This window comes from Arachis ipaensis, chromosome B6, assembly GCF_059453495.1.
Source record: "Arachis ipaensis isolate K30076 ecotype BB chromosome B6, ASM5945349v1, whole genome shotgun sequence".
NCBI classification, from domain to species: domain Eukaryota; kingdom Viridiplantae; phylum Streptophyta; class Magnoliopsida; order Fabales; family Fabaceae; genus Arachis; species Arachis ipaensis.
Window position 1 is genome coordinate 56,822,952 of NC_142441.1, and position 7,776 is coordinate 56,830,727.

Here is a 7,776-nt window from a genome sequence, read left to right on the forward strand (position 1 = left end):
TGAATCTGATTTTTGCTCAAGTCCCTCAATTTCAGCCAGAAAATACCTGAAATCATAGAAAAGCACACAAACTCATAGTAAAGTCTAGAAATGTGATTTTTATTTAAAAACTAATAAAAATATACTAAAAACTAACTAAATCATACTAAAAACTATATAAAAACAATGCCAAAAAGCGTATAAATTATCCGCTCATCACAACATGAAACTTAAATTGTTGCTTGTCCCCAAGCAACTGAAAATCAAATAGGATAAAAAGAAGAGAATATACTATAAATTCCAAAATATCAATAAAACTTAGCTCCAATCAGATGAGCGGGACTTGTAGCTCTTTGCCTCTTGAATAGTTTTGGCATCTCACTTTATCCATTGAAGTTCAGAATGATTGGCATCTATAGGAACTCAGAGTTCAGATAGTGTTATTGATTCTCCTAGTTCAGTATGTTGATTCTTGAACACTTTGTTTTCCAGTATTACCACCAGATATATAAATGCCACAGACACATAACTGGGTGAACCTTTTCAGATTGTGACTCAGCTTTGCTAAAGTCCCCAATTAGAGGTGTCCAGGGTTCTTAAGCACACTCTTTTTTTGCTTTGGACCTTGACTATAACCGCTCAGTCTCAAGTTTTCACTTGACACCTTCATGCCACAAGCACATGGCTAGGGACAACTTGGTTTAGCTGCTTAGGCCAGGATTTTATTCCTTTAGGCCCTCCTATCCACTGATGCTCAAAGCCTTGGATCCTTTTTATTTACCCTTGCCTTTTGGTTTTAAGGGCTATTGGCTTTTTTTTTTGCTTGCTTTTTCTTTTTCTTTCTTTTTTTTTCGCTATATTTTTTTTTCTTTTCTTTTTTTTTTCTACAAGCTTTTGTATTCACTGCTTTTTCTTGCTTCAAGAATCATTTTTATGATGTTTCAGATCATCAAATAACATTTCTCCTTTTTCCTTATTCTTCAAGAGCCAACATATTTAACATTCATAAATATCAAATTCAAAAGACATATGCACTGTTCAAGCATTCAGAAAACAAAAAGTATTGTCACCACATCAAAATAATTAAACTAATTTCAAGGATGAATTCGAAATTATGTACTTCTTGTTCTTTTGTTTTTAAAATAGTTTTTATTTAAGAGAGGTAATGGAGTCATAGGACATTCATAGCTTTAAGACATAGACCCTTAAACACTAATGAGCATTTAGTAAAGACACAAACATAATTAAACATGAAGCATGGAACCGAAAATAGAAAATAAATAGACAAGGAGATTAAGGAATGAGTCCACCTTAGTGAGGGTGGCGTCTTCCTTTTCTTGAAGAACCAATGGTGCTTTTGAGCTCCTCTATGTCTCTTCCTTGTCTTTGTTGCTCCTCCCTCATAGCTCTTTGATCTTCTCTAATTTCATGGAGGATGATGGAATGCTCTTGGTGCTCCATCCTTAGTTGTCCCATGTTGGAGCTTAATTCTTCTAGGGAAGTGTTGATTTACGCCCAATAGTTTTGTGGAGAAAAGTGCATCCCCTGAGGCATCTCAGGGATTTCATGGTGGGGAATTTCCTCATGCTCTTGCTGAGGTCCATGATCTCTTGTTTGCTCCATCCTTTTCTTAGTGATCGGCTTATCCTCTTCAATGAGGATGTCTCCCTCTATGTCAATTCCAGCCGAATTGCAGAGGTGGCATATGAGGTGAGGAAAGGCTAACCTTGCCCAAGTGGAGGACTTGTCAGCCACCTTGTAAAGTTCTTGAGGTATAATCTCATGAACTTCCACCTCCTCTCCAATCATGATACTATGGATCATGATGGCCCGGTCTATAGTAACTTCAGACCGGTTACTAGTAGGAATGATTGAGCGTTGAATGAACTCTAGCCATCCCTTAGCCACTGGTTTGAGGTCATGCCTTCTTAATTGAACCGGCTTGCCTCTTGAGTCAATTTTCCATTGAGCTCCTTCCTCACATATGTCTATGAGGACTTGGTCCAACCTTTGATCAAAGTTGACCCTTCTTGTGTAGGGGCGTGCGTTCTCTTCCATCATTGGCAAGTTGGACGCCAGCCTTACATTTTTCAGACTGAAGTCTAGGTATTTCCCCCGAACCTTGGTAAGCCAATGCTTTGGATTCGGGTTCACACTTTGATCATGGTTCCTAGTGATCCATGTGTTTGCATGGAACTCTTGAACCATTAAGATCCCGACTTGTTGAATGGAGTTGGTGAGAACTTCCCAACCTCTTCTTCGAATCTCATGTCGGATCTTCGGATACTCATTCTTTTTGAGCTTGAAAGGAACCTCAGGGATCACTTTCTTCTTGGCCACAACTTCATAGAAGTGGTCTTGATAGACCTTTGAGATGAATCTCTGCATCTCTCATGACTCAGAGGTGGAAGCAATTGCCTTTCCTTTCCTATTTCTAGAGGTTTCTCTGGCCCTAGGTGCCATATATGGTTATGGAAAAACAAAAGCTATACTTTTACCACACCAAACTTAAAATGTTTGCTCGTCCCCGAGCAAAAGAAGAAAGAAAGTAGTAGAAGAAGAAGAAGAATGGAGGAGATCGGGGAAGAAGATGTATTTGGCTAAGGAGAAGAAGAGAGGGTTGTGTTGGCTGAAAATAAAGAAGGAGTGAGGGGTTTATATAGGAGTGAGGGGGGTGTAGGGTTCGACCATTAGGGTTGGGTTTGGGAGGGAAATTAGTTTGAATTTTGAAGGTAGGTGGGGTTTATGGGGAAGAGAGGATGGATGTGAGTGGTGAAGAGGTGATGGGAAAGAGTGATTGAGGTGATTGGTGAAGGGTATTTAGGGAAGAAAATTATGAAAAGGAGTGAAGAGGAGAGAAGAAGATGTGGGGATCCTGTGGGATCCACAGATCCTGAGGGGATCCTGTGGGGTCCATAGATCACGTGGGGTCAAGGACTTAACATCCCTGCTCCAATTAGGCGTGTAAAACGCCCTTGCTGTGCAATCCTGGCATTTAATGCCAGATTGCTGCTTGTTTCTGGCGTTAAACGCCCAAATGTAGCCTGTTTCTGGCGTTTAACGCCAGGCAGATGCTTGTTTCTGGCGTTTAAACGCCAGACTGCTCTCCTCCAGGGTGTGCTATTTTCAATGCTGTTTTTCATTCTGTTTTTGATCTTTCAATAGTTTTTGTGACTCCACATGATCATCAACCTAATAAAACACGAAATAACAAAAGGAAAATAAAATAGATATGATTAAATAACATTGGGTTGCCTCCCAACAAGCGCTTCTTTAATTTCAATAGCTTGATAGTGAGCTCTCATGGAGCCTCACAGATGTTCAGAGCATTGTTGGGACCTCCCAACACTAAACTTAGAGTTTGAATGTGGTGGTTCAACACCAAACTTAGAGTTTGGTTGTGGCCTCCCAACACCAAACTTAGAGTTTGACTGTGGGGGCTTTGGTTGACTCTATAGTGAGAGAAGCTTTTCATGCTTCCTCTCCATGGTTACAGAAGGAGATCCTTGAGTTTTAAACACAAGGTTGTCCTCATTCAATTGAAGGACCAACTCTCCTCTGTCCACATCAATCATAGCTCTTGCTGTGGCTAGGAAGGGTCTTCCAAGGATGATGGATTCATCCTTTTCCTTCCTAGTGTCTAGGATTATGAAATCAGCAGAGATGTAAAGGCCTTCAACCTTTACTAACACTTCCTCTACTTGTCTATAAGCCTATTTTCTTGAGTTGTCTGCCATCTCTAATGAGATTCTAGTAGCTTGCACCTCAAAGATCCTAAGTTTCTCCATTACAGAGAGTGGCATTAAGTTTATTCTTGACCCTAGGTTACACAGAGCCTTCTCAAAGGTCATGGTGCCTATGGTACAGGGTATTAAGAATTTGCCAGGATCCTATTTCTTTTGACGTAATTTCTGCCTATCCAATGCATTTAGTTCATTGGTGAGCAAGGGAGGTTCATCTTCCCAAGTCTAATTACCAAATAATTTGGCATTCAGCTTCATGATTGCACCAAGGTACTTAGCAACTTGCTCTTCAGTAATTTCTTCATCCTCTTTAGAGGACGAATACCCATCCGAGCTCATGAAGGGCAGAAGGAGGTTCAATGGAATCTCTATGGTCTCTAGATGAGCCTCAGATTCCTTTGGTTCCTCAAAGGGATACTCCTTATTGGTCACTGAACGTCCCAGGAGGTCTTCCTTACTAGGATTCACGTTCTCCTCCTCCCTTGTAGGTTCGGCCATAATGGTCAAATCAATGGCCTTGCACTCTCTCTTTGGATTCTCTTCTATATTGCTTGGGAGAGTACTAGGAGGAGTTTCAGTGACTCTTTTACTCAGCTGGCCCACTTGTGCCTCCAAATTTCTAATGGAGGACCTTGTTTCATTCATGAAACTTACAGCGGCCTTAGATAGATCAGAGACTATATTTGCTAAGCTAGATGGATTCTACTCAGAATTTTCTGTCTGTTGCTGAGTGGATGATGGAAAAGGTTTGCTATTGCTAAACCTGTTCCTTCCACCATTATTAAAGCCTTGTTGAGGCTTTTGTTGATCCTTCCATGAGAAATTTGGATGATTTCTCCATGAGGGATTATAGATGTTTCCATAGTGTTCACCCATGTAATTCACCTCTGCTATTGCAGGGTTTTCAGGATCATAAGCTTCTTCTTCAGAAGATGCCTCTTTAGTACTGTTGGATGATTCCTTCAATCCATTCAGACTCTAAGAGATCATATTGACTTGCTGAGTCAATATTTTATCCTGAGCCAATATGGCATTCAGAGTATCAATTTCAAGAACTCCCTTCCTCTGAGGCGTCCCATTACTCACAGGATTCCTTTCAGAAGTGTACATTAACTGGTTATTTGCAACCATGTTAATGAGTTCTTGAGCTTCTGTAGGCGTTTTCTTTAGGTGAATGGATCCACCTGCAGGATGGTTCAATGACATCTTTGATAGTTCAGACAGACCATCATAGAATATATCCAGGATGGTCCATTCTGAAAGCATGTCAGAAGGACACTTTTTGGTCAGTTCCTTGTATCTCTCCCAAGCTTCATAGAGGGATTCACCTTCTTTTCGTCTGAAGGTTTGAACATCCACTCTAAGCTTGCTAGGCTTTTGAGGAGGAAAGAACTTGGCTAAGAAAGCCGTGACCAGCTTATCCCAAGAGTTCAGACTATCTTTAGGTTGAGAGTCCAACCATACTCTAGCTCTGTCTCTTACAGCAAACGGGAAAAGCATAAGCCTGTAGACCTCGGGATCAACCCCATTCGTCTTAACAGTATCACAGATCTGCAAGAATTCAGTTAAGAACTAAAAAGGATCTTCTGATGGAAGTCCATAAAACTTGCAGTTTTGTTGCATCAGAGAAACTAATTGAGGTTTCAGCTCAAAATTGTTTGCTCCAATGGCAGGGATTGAGATGCTTCTTCCATGTAAATTGGAATTTGGTGTAGTAAAGTCACCAAGCATCTTCCTTGCATTGTTATTATTTTCGGCCATGTCTCCTTCTTTTTCAAAATTTTCAGTCAGATTTTCCCCAGAGAGTTGTGCTTTAGCTTCCTCTTCAGAGTCCTTTCAGGTTTAGGATCAGCTTCAACAAGAATGTTCTTATCCTTGTTCCTGCTCATATGAAAAAGAAGAAAACAGAAAAGAAGAGAAATCCTCTATGTCACAGTATAGAGATTCTTTTATGTGAGTAGAAGAAGAAAAGAAATTCGAACACAGGAAGAGGGAGAGGGTTCAAATTTTAAGAAGATGAAAAGTGTTATAGATAAATAAATAATTAAAAGGAGGTGAGAGAGGAGAATTTTCAAAATTAAAATAAAAAAAATATTTTTGTTTTTAATTTAAAATTAAAATTAAAATTCGAAAATTAAGAAAGGAAAATTAAATCAAATAAATTAAATTTAAAACAAATAGTTAACTAAAAAGGAAATTTTAGAAAAAGGGGAAGGTGATTTTCGAAAATTAGAGATAGAATTAATTAGGTAGTTTTGAAAAAATGATAAGAATCAAACAAAAAGATAGGATTAGTTTGAAAAAGATTTAAAAATCAATTTTTGAAAAGATTAGAGGTTAGAAAAGAAGTTAGAAAAGATTTTGAAATTGATTTTGAAAAGATGTGATTGAAACTTATTTTGAAAAAGATTTGAAAAAGAAATTAAAAAAAAGATTTGATTTTGAAAATTAAAATTGATTACTTGACTAACAAGAAACAAAAAGATATGATTTAAAATTTAAAGATTGAACCTTTCTTAAGAGGCAAGTAACAAACTTAAAAATTTTGAATCAATCACATTAATTGTTAGCATTAATTTCGAAAATATGAAATAAAAATAAGAAAAAGATTTTTGAAAATTATTTTGAAATTTTCAAAAATCATAAAAGAAAAATGAGAAAGATTTTATTTTTGAAAAAGATTTGAAAAAGATAGAATTTTTAAATTGAAAATTTGATTTGACTTATAAGAAACAACTAGATTTTAAAAATTTTTTAAAAAGTCAACTCAAATTTTCAAATTTGATGAGAAGAAAAAGGGAAAGATATTTTTTTTTGATTTTTGAATTTTAATGATGAGAGAGAAAAACATCAAAAAGACTCAATGCATGAAAATTTTGGATCAAAACAAATGATGCATGCAAGAACACTATGAATGTCAGGATGAATACCAAGAACACTTTGAAGATCAATATGAACATCAAGACTTATTTTTGAAAATTTTTCAAGAAAAGAAAACATGCAAGACACCAAACTTAGAAATTTTTAATTTTTTAGACACTATGAATTCAAAAATGCATATGAAAAACAACAAAAGACACAAAACAAGAAAATATGAAGATCAAACAAGAAGACTTACCAAGAACAACTTGAAGATCATGAAGAACACCATGCATGAATTTTTCGAAAAAAAATGTATAAATTTTAAAAACATGCAATTGACACCAAACTTAAAAACTGACACAAGATTCAAGCAAGAAACACAAAAATTATTTTTGATTTTATGATTTTATAATTTTTTTTGGATTTTTCAAAATTTTTTTGGAAAAACGAAAAATAAGAAAATTTTTTTTGTATTATTTTCGAAAATAAGAAATAAAAAGCTTAAAAATAAAATAAAATTACCTAATCTGAGCAACAAGATGAACCGTCAGTTGTCCAAACTCGAACAATCCCCAGCAACGGCGCCAAAAACTTGGTGCGCGGAAATCGTGACGGTTCATTCCTTGGTAACGGCGCTAAAATCTTAATACGCACATTCATAATCTTAGTTCTTTGTCACAACTTCATACAACTAACCAGCAAGTGCACTGGGTCGTCCATGTAATAAACCTTACGTGAGTAAGGGTCGATCCCACGGAGATTGTCGGCTTAAAGCAAACTATGGTCACCTTGTAAATCTCAGTCAGGCGGATTCAATTGATTATGGAGATTTAGTAATTAAAAGATAAATAAAATATAAAATAAAGATAGTGATACTTATGTAATTCATTGGTGAGAATTTCAGATAAGCATATAGAGATGCGTTCGTTCCTCCTGAACCTCTGCTTTCCTATTGTCTTCATCCAATCATTCATACTCCTTTCTATGGCAAGCTGTATGTTATGCATCACTGTTGTCAATGGCTACATCTTGTCCTCTCAGTGAAAATGGTCCAATGCACTGTCACTGCATGGCTAATCATCTATCGGTTCTCGATCATACTGGAATAGGATCCATTGATCCTTTTGCATCTGTCACTACGCCCAGCACTCGCGAGTTTGAAGCTCGTCGCAGCCATCCCTTCCCAGATCCT

At 37.1% G+C, this 7,776-nt stretch overlaps 1 non-coding gene across 1 annotated transcript; it reads left to right on the plus strand.

Moving 5' to 3' along the window:
• Window positions 1-4,982: 4,982 nt before the first annotated feature.
• Window positions 4,983-5,090, plus strand: LOC148555689 (small nucleolar RNA R71). Its single transcript, XR_015887048.1, has one exon. It is a non-coding gene; the product is annotated as a small nucleolar RNA R71 (small nucleolar RNA).
• The last annotated feature ends 2,686 nt before the right edge of the window (window positions 5,091-7,776 follow it).